Here is an 8,161-nt window from a genome sequence, read left to right on the forward strand (position 1 = left end):
GGTTTAAATGTTTGACAACTCAGCACCGTCCATTGGACGTGTATATATATATATATGCTTCATCGGATGAAGAAGGGAAGCAAGCCCCTTGGCCATTCGTCAAGTCTTCAGAGTGAGAGAAAAGGGTGAACAGAGCCTGAATGTTTACAATAGAATGTGGTAATATAGATCTGTGTGTGTGTGGTAGTATAGGCATGTGCGTGATTGCGTCTGTACCACCACCACCACCACCACCACCACCATCGCCGCAACCATCTCCACCACCTCCACCACCATAGACAGTATTTTACGTAAGGTATGGGCAATTCCCATGAGCACTATCTTTTGAATTTCTGCTATTTTGGTATTTCCTGGTATTTGAGCTCGGTAGCAATCAGCCCCTTTTGCTATCATTCCTAGGGCACCTATGACAACAGGTATTGTTTTAGTCTTCAGGTTCCACATTTTGCTAATTTCTACTTCAAGATCTTTATGCTTGCTCGTTATTATTATTATTATTATTATTATTATTATTATTATTATTATTATTATTATTATTATTATTATTATCATCATTATTATTATTACTATTATTATTATTATTATTATTATTATTATTATTATTATCATCATCATCATCATCATCATCATCATCATCATTGTTATTATTATTATTATTATTATTTTATTATTATTATTATTATTATTATTATTATTATTATTATTATGTCAGATATTTTTATCTTGGTGACTTCCTAACATAGAAAGGATAAAAACTCAGACAGACAGAGGCGTGACATCGACAATGATTTGATTGAAGTGTGTAATTTTGAAACAATAGCTATGAAACAAAAGGTATTGAAATAATGATTTGGTAATCAAAGTTCTGCAATCGTAATCTTTCTTGGCCAATACACGATGTTCAACGTTTAAACCGAAAAAGAAGAAAAAATTATAACCGGTCTGAATAGAGCAACAGAAATATCGAAGTATGTGCTGTATTGTGTGGAATTTGTGTGTTGTATGAAGCGAAACATGTGTTGTGTGGAATGAATTATGTACTGTATGGAGTGAAATATGTGTTGTATGAAATGAAATATGTGTTGTTTGAAGTGAAATGTGAGAGGTATGGAGTGAAATGTATGTGTCATATAGAGTGATTGTTTGATGTGAAATATGTATTGTTTAGCGTAAAATGTACCTTGTATGGAGTGAAATATATGCGTTGTGTGGAGTGAAATATATGTGGTATAGAATGAAATATGTGTTGTTTGAAGTGAACTGTGTGATATGGAGTGAAATATGTGTTGCATGGAGTAAAATATGTGTTGTTTGAAGTGAAATGTGCGTGGTATAGAGTGAAACATGTATTGTATAGAATGAAATATGTATTGCATGGAGTGAATTATGTGTTGTTCGAAGTGAAATGTGAGAGGTATGGAGTGAAATGTATGTGTCATATAGAGAGATTGTTTGATGTGAAATATGTATTGTTTAGCGTAAAATGTGCCTTGCATGGAGTGAAATATATGCGTTGTGTGGAGTGAAATATATGTGGTATAGAATGAAATATGTGTTGTTTGAAGTGAACTGTGTGATATGGAGTGAAATATGTGTTGCATGGAGTGAAATATGTGTTGTGTAGAATGAAATATTGTTTAGAGTAAAACGCGTGTTGCGGTGAGTGAAATATATGTATTGTACGGAATGGACAGTGTATTGTATAGAGGGAAACAGACACTGTATGGATTTGTTTTGCATGGAGTCTAAAACAGTTTAACGGATTGTACAACACCGTGGTTCCTTCCTACAACAGTTGTGAGGTACGGTGTGGTATCCATGCATGGTGTCTTTAGTAACACACTGTGGTATAATCAATTACTATAATTAAATATCCTGCAATTATTAAATAGTAACATTTGCGCTACACGAAGAAGCCATTGCCACTATAAACAGCGACATACCTCGACTTACGTCGTCTCAAGCAACGTCATTTTTTTGTATACATCGCTTTTTTTCTTAATTTTCTTAATTTTCTTTCCTTTTTTTAAGCATAAAAAGCACCTAAAACCCAATACTGAAAAGAAAAATCAACAAAAATGCATGTGAAAATATGCATAAACCATTTATTAAAACAGATATAAGCTAATAAAATTCATTAAATGTTTCTTTCGTGTTACGTCATTTTTCGAGTTTAAATTGCATATCGTGGGAGCCATATTACCACGACGTAAGTTGATGTCTGCCTGTATATTGCTTTCAAATTTTGGCACCAGGCCTGCAATTTTGGGGGAAAGGTATAAGTCGATTACATCAACCCCAGTATTAAACTGGTACTTATTTTATCGACCCCGAGCATATTAAAGGCAAAGTAAATGTCGGCCGGATTTGAATTCAGAACGCTAAGAGGGATGAAATGTCGCTAAGCATTTTGTCCGGCCTGCCACCTATTCTGCCAAGCTCGCCGCCTTGTTCTGCTTGCATATTCTTTTTTATTCTAGGCACAGTGCCCGAAATTTTGGTGAAGAGGGCCCAGTCAATTAGATCGACCCCAGTGCGTAACTGGTACTTAATTTATTGATCCCGAAAGGATGTGAGGCATGGTCGACCTCGGCGGAATTTGAACTCAGAACGTAACGGCAGACGAAATACGGCTACGAATTTCGCCCGGCGTGCTAACGATTCTGCCAGCTCACCGCCTTCCAGCATGTTAATATATATTTCTTTACTACCCACAAGGGGCTAAACACAGAGAGGACAAACAAGGACAGACAAACGGATTAAGACGATTATATCGACCCCAGTGCGTAATTGGTACTTAATTTATCGATCCCGAAAGGATGAAAGGCAAAGTCGACCGCGGTGGAACTTGAACTCAGAACGCTAAGAGGGATTAAATACCGTTAAGCATTTTCTTCGGCCTGCTTGCTGCTATCCTATTAGCTCACCGCCTTGATCTGTCTGTATATTGAAATTAATATCCAATACTCCAGCAGATAATGATTGCAAATATCACCCACTGAGGTGTGTTTTTCTGAAACTATACACCAAACTGGACCTATTTCTTTACTACCCTCAAGGGGCTAAACACAGAGAAGACAAACAAGGACAAACAAACGGATTAAATCGATTATATCGACCCCAGTTTGTAACTGGTGCTTAATTTATCGAACCCGAAAGGATGAAAGACAGAGTCGACCTCGGGGGAATTTGAACTCAGAACGTAGCAGCAGACGAAATACCTCTTTCTTTACTACCCACAGGGGACTAAACACAGAGAGGACAAACAAGGACAGATAAACGGATTAAGTCGATTATAACGACCCCAGTGCGTAACTGGTACTTATTTAATCGACGCCGAAAGGATGAAAGGCAAAGTCGAGCTCGGCGGAATTTGAACTCAGAACGTAGCGGCAGACGAAATAACTTATTCTTTACCACCGACAAGGGGCTAAACACCGGTGGTGGTGGTGGTGGTGTAGATGTTTGTGGCAGAGTTGTCCGTAGTAGTAGTAGTAGTGGTTGACTGTGAAGCTGTCGTCTGGGTTCTTCCAATTTTTTCGTGTGTCGGTGGCGGCGGTGGAGTTGGCGTCCATGCTCACACCTGCACCTGTGTTGCTTCTCCCCTTTTTCCCCTCCCTCGTGAAGCTGTGGTGAAGGCAGTGTAAGGAAATCAACGTCGTAAGCGTTGCCAAGGAGACCAGCGTTCTTTTCGACAACGACTTCATGTCTTGAAGTCGCCATCGTCAAAATAAAAAATGGCTAAAAAAGGCGAAAACAGGTACACAAGAAACGGGAAAACCGCCACACAGGGCAGGTTTCCCGTGCAAACAATTTGTACAACCGAATGAATTAGTTGTTGCACAACTTTTACATACGAAATATTTTTCAATAATAACTTTTAAACGCCAAAAAAAACGGCCAACTTACACGGAGTCGATGTGACTAGTATAACACAAATATTTTGCGAAAAATTCAATGGCGCGCGCGCACACACTTTCAAAGCCTTTATTATGATGAATACAAAAATATTTCTGGATGGTAGAGCTAAACAGTGATAAGGGATCCTTCCGGTTTGACCGGAAGTTTTTTAAAATGATTTCCACGTAACTAAACACTTTTAAACTTCGTATACTGGTAGAATGTGTTTATAAAACATCTTTTTCTCTTGGCTTTATTGAGAAAATTCTATGGTTAGTAAGATATTTGTTGTTTTTTTTTTCTTCAATTTCTGCAATTTCAACCAATCAATGACGTCTATTGAGGTGAAAACAGTCTGTTCAAGAAACAGATTAGGCTTATTTACATTTCTGAAGAAAAAAAGATACCCTTCCCCGCGCCCCCACCCCTAACCCTAACTAACCTTAACCCTAAAACAGATTGAAATGCAATAGATCGATACTAGGGTCATAATTATGGGTGACAATTTCATGACACCGCTAGAAAAAACTGCCGTTCAAAACGAAAAGATCCTGTTGCTGTTGTTTTTGCTGTTGTTTTTGCTGTTGTTTTTGTTGTTGTTGTTGTTGTTGGTGGTGGTGGTGGTGGTGGTGGTGTTGGCAGTGGTGGTGGCAGTGGCAGTGGTGGTGGTGGCAGTGGTGGTGGTGGCGGCGGTGGTGGTGGTGTTGGTGGTGGAGGTGGCGGTGGCGGTGGCGGTGGTGATGTTTGTGGCAGAGTTGTCCGTAGTAGTAGTAGTAGTATTTGTCTGTGAAGCCGTCGTCTGGGTTCTTCCAATTTTTTCGTGTGTCGGCGGCGTCGGCGTTGGCGTTCAATGCACCTGTGTTGCTTCTCCCCTTCCCCCACCTCGTGAACCTGTGGTGAAGGCAGTGTAAGGAAATCAACGTCGTAAGCGTTGTCAAGGAGACCGGCGTTCTTTGCGACGACGACTTCATGACTTGAAGTCGCCATCGTCAAAATAAAAAATGGCTAAAAAAGGCGAAAACAGGTACACAAGAAACGGGAAAACCGCCACACAGGGCAGGTTTCCCGTGCAAACAATTTGTACAACCGAATGAATTAGTTGTTGCACAACTTTTACATACGAAATATTTTTCAATAATAACTTTTAAACGCCAAAAAAACGGCCAACTTACACAGGGTCGATGTGACTAATATAACACAAATATTCTGCGAAAAACACACCATGCGCGCGCGAGCGCATTTTCAAAATCTGTAGTGTGATGAATACAGAAATATTTCTAGATGGTAGAGCTAAGCAGTGATGAGCATAAAAACATGGTTATTACCAGTTCAAATTTGGGATCTTTTCGGTTTGAACGGCATTTATTTAATTTATCGACCCCGGAAGGATGAAAGGCAAAGTCGACCTCGGCGGAATTTGAACTCAGAACGTAACGGCAGACGAAATACCTATTTCTTTACTACCCACAAGGGGGCTAAACAAAGAGAGGACAAACAAGGACAGACAAACGGATTAAGTCGATTATATTGACCCTAGTGCGTAACTGGTACTTATTTAATCGACCCCGAAAGGATGAAAGGCAAAGTCGACCTCGGCGGAATTTGAACTCAGAACGTAACGGCAGACGAAATACTGCTAAGCATTTCGCCCGGCGTGCTAACGTTTCTGCCAGCTCGCCGCCTTCACTATAGTTACCTATTTCTTTATTACCCACGGGGGGCTAAACACAGAGGGGACAAACAAGGACAGACATAGGTATTAAGTCGATTACATCGACCCCAGTGCGTAACTGGTACTTAATTTATCGACCCCGAAAGGATGAAAGGCAAAGTATGCTTGTACGTATGCTTGTATACAATACACCCGTGAGCGGGCGCACAGACACACACACTCACACACACATATACACAAATGCAAGGGGTGTAATACATTGCGCTAACTTTGAGAGAGTTACTTCCCTTGTAAGCTGCGAAGCTTTGCTGACTTTAGTTCACATAACGTCGTGATTAGCCATATTGAACATTTCCGTTTATACAGAGCAGAGTGCATCAAATTCGAGAAACATGAAAGTTAAACTCACTTAATTTTTAAGGATAGTGTGTGTTGGTACACACGCATACACACACGCATACATACATACATACATACATACATACATACATACATACATACATACATACATACATACATACATACAATACATGATGAATGCCTCCTCGTTATCGAGTATGGCCATTGCACGAAGCTTAACTGTTGCTGGTGCTGTGATCGAATGTGACTTTTTAGCCCAGCTAAAAATCTACAATGCCTGGTACAGAATTGGCAGCAAAAACCTTTACCGGTAATAGCCGGCTGTAGTTGTAACTGGGCTTCATGTACCTTTGCATGTCGTTTAAGTCCTGCCGAATTACACTCTTTTCCAAATGCCTGACATATATGATTAGTATGGTGTGTTACACCACCACCAGTGGCCAGGTTGTCACTCATCTGTCTCGCTTTATGACTACGAAGATGACTCTTGAGTCCAGCTTTACTGAGGCAGGGTCTTGCACAGACATTGCATGTCAGCATTAAAGGAAGACCCTTCCCTTCTGGAAGTGTAACAGCGATGCCCTTCCTGACATCCCTCCTTACTTTCTCATGCGCAACTCGAGATTTCTCAAAAGTAGCTGTCCCCTCGTGCACAATCCTTCTCCGCCTGCTTCGATCAATAGCTATGCCCTCCCATGTGCAAACATCTCTTAAGGAAACCTTAATACATACATACATACATACATACATACATACATACATACATACATACATGATGGCTGCTTCCTCGTTATCGAGTATTGCCATTGCACGAAGCTTAATCAATGCTGTTATCGTGCAATTCCTGTGCAAGAAGATTTTTTTAAAGTGAGGAAAGGCTGTACACTGAGTCAATCCCACTCACTATGCAACAGCAGCCATAATCCGAAAAGAAGAACAAGTCAACATCATCGGTAACCACTGAGCCGCAGGTTTTATTTCGGAGTTATCCCAGTTACCTGAGTTACCTTCTCCTAGAAGGATGCCCTAACAAAGGCTTGGCGTCCTTCACTCCCAATGGTTTAACCGCGCGATCGGGTATTCAGTCCGATTATTTCTATGTCCCCGCGCATGATACAGCCCTAAGACATTTATTGGATGGCCGTTGACTCTTAAGAGTTCCTCTGCCCTTTGACCGGTTTTGTTTTTCATCCCGCAGGGTGTCCAATAAACACCCTCCTCACCAAGCAAGCTTGGTGGGGTTGCCGGTTTAGTCGCCGACGACCCGACCATGCAACAGGTTGTACTGGGTTACATGTTACCAGTAGCATACATACATACATACATACATACATACATACATACATACATACATACATACATACATACATACATACATACATACATACATACATACATACATACATACGATGGGCTTGTTTCAGTTTCCGCCTTCCAAATCCACTCACAAGGCTTTGGTCGGCCCGAGGCTATAGTAGACCATTTGCCCAAGGTGGGACTGAACCCGGAACTATGTGGTTGGGAAAGAAGCTTCTTACCACAGAGCCACACCTTGTAAGCTATCTTGAAATAAAACTTATTAGCGGGTTTGTAAAGGAAAGCCTCATGTTTTATTCACCAACTTTTAAATCTTAATAAGGTTTCATGCACCCAGATATAGAGATTATTTTTTTAAAGACTTGCGTTCTCTCCCCAAGTACCCAAGTCCAGTCGTATCTTGCTCCAAATGGTATGGTACGTATCCTGTTGCTCCAAGTATGAAGTATGAAGTGGAGGCACATGGCCTAGTGGTTAGAGCATCGGACTCGCAGTCGAGGGATCGCGGGTTCGAATCTCAGACCGGGCCATGTATATGTTTCTGAGCGAAACACCTAAGCTCCACGTGGCTCCGGCAGAAGGTAATGGCGAAACGTCTGCTGATTCTTTCGCCACAACTTTCTCTCACTCTTTCCTCCTGCATCTTGCAGCTCACCTGCGACGGACCGGCGTCCCGTCCAGGTGGGGAATCTACACGCCAAGGAAACCGGGAAACCAGCCCTTATGAACCAGACTTGGCTCGAGAAGGAACAGACATACAAGTATGAAGCTAAAAGTGTATCTTTAGTACTGGATTTGCAAACTCCTTATCAATAGTCCATAGACGTCCTCTTTCTCTGTCTAACCTCAACAGACATACTTTCTTTTTGTGCATGTGCGTGTGTGTGGTATCACACAATATCTGGCCAGTTG

The sequence above is a fragment of the Octopus sinensis genome, linkage group LG23 (genome assembly GCF_006345805.1).
Source record: "Octopus sinensis linkage group LG23, ASM634580v1, whole genome shotgun sequence".
Lineage (NCBI taxonomy): Eukaryota > Metazoa > Mollusca > Cephalopoda > Octopoda > Octopodidae > Octopus > Octopus sinensis.